General features: G+C 31.2%; 1 non-coding gene across 1 annotated transcript; it reads left to right on the forward strand.

Moving 5' to 3' along the window:
* Positions 1-678: 678 nt before the first annotated feature.
* Positions 679-750, forward strand: TRNAT-GGU (transfer RNA threonine (anticodon GGU)). Its single transcript has one exon. It is a non-coding gene; the product is annotated as a tRNA-Thr (tRNA).
* The last annotated feature ends 253 nt before the right edge of the window (positions 751-1,003 follow it).

The following is a 1,003-nucleotide window of genomic DNA, read 5'->3' on the forward strand; positions in this document are numbered from 1 at the left end:
AGACGCAAAAAGTAGAAGAACAAAATAATATAACTGGAAGTGGGTGTACAAGCGTCCTGGGGGTTTTTACATGTAGGTAGTACAATATTAACATCACAGAAAGTTTTAAAACAAAATAAAGTTAGTAATAATAAAAATAAAACTATATTAGATAAAAAAAAATACAACAAACAAAAATTAAAATAAGACAGCAAACAGAGAGGTTATTAATTTTCTTTTGAATTAACTTAATGTTTATAAGGTAAGGTTTATGCATAGCAAAAAGGATTACAAATTATTATAAGCAATAATTGTTGTAAGGCTGCGATTACACTTGGAAGTTTTTTTTACGTTAAGTGAGTTAAGGCAAAATTATCTATCGAAACGTCACCTATAAAGTGACATGCTGCCAATGGGACTCGAACCCACGGCCTTCTGATTACCGGTCAGCAGCTCTACTTCTGAGCTATGGCGGCTTATCCGCCAAATTAGTCAATGTGTACTTAGTGTTCTGCAAGCAAAATTATTGCTTATTAATTTTTTTCTCACCTGAAAAAACCAACTTCATTTTTGTAGGTAAAAGAATTATTACGGTGCTAATTAATTTAATTAATTAATTAATTAATGGTGCTAATTCTCCCACTTAAGGGCGTCGAGATATGTCTTGATTAATTGACTAATTTGGTGGGTATTAAATAAGCCGCCATAGTTCAGTGGTAGAGCTGCCGACCGGTAATCAGAAGGCCGTGGGTTCGAGTCCCATTGGTGACATGTATTTTTTCTCGGGAGATTTTTCAATTTGTAAGTTTTTTCTCTTACAATAATATTGCTTATAATAATTTGTAACCGAGAGGTTTACAAAAATCTTCTTTAATCATGGTTATTATCTATTAAACTTGATTAATCTTAGTTTATCTAAGTTAATCTTGGTTAATGTTTTGGTAGTCTTAGTTAATAATATGGGTATTCTTTGTAGCCTCCATACTCAAAAACTACATACAAAAAACAAATATTAATATAAGTA

The sequence above is a fragment of the Hesperophylax consimilis genome, unplaced genomic scaffold (assembly GCF_061612785.1).
Source record: "Hesperophylax consimilis isolate HC1 unplaced genomic scaffold, BYU_Hcon_1.0 scaffold_37, whole genome shotgun sequence".
In the NCBI taxonomy this organism is placed as follows: Eukaryota; Metazoa; Arthropoda; class Insecta; order Trichoptera; family Limnephilidae; genus Hesperophylax; species Hesperophylax consimilis.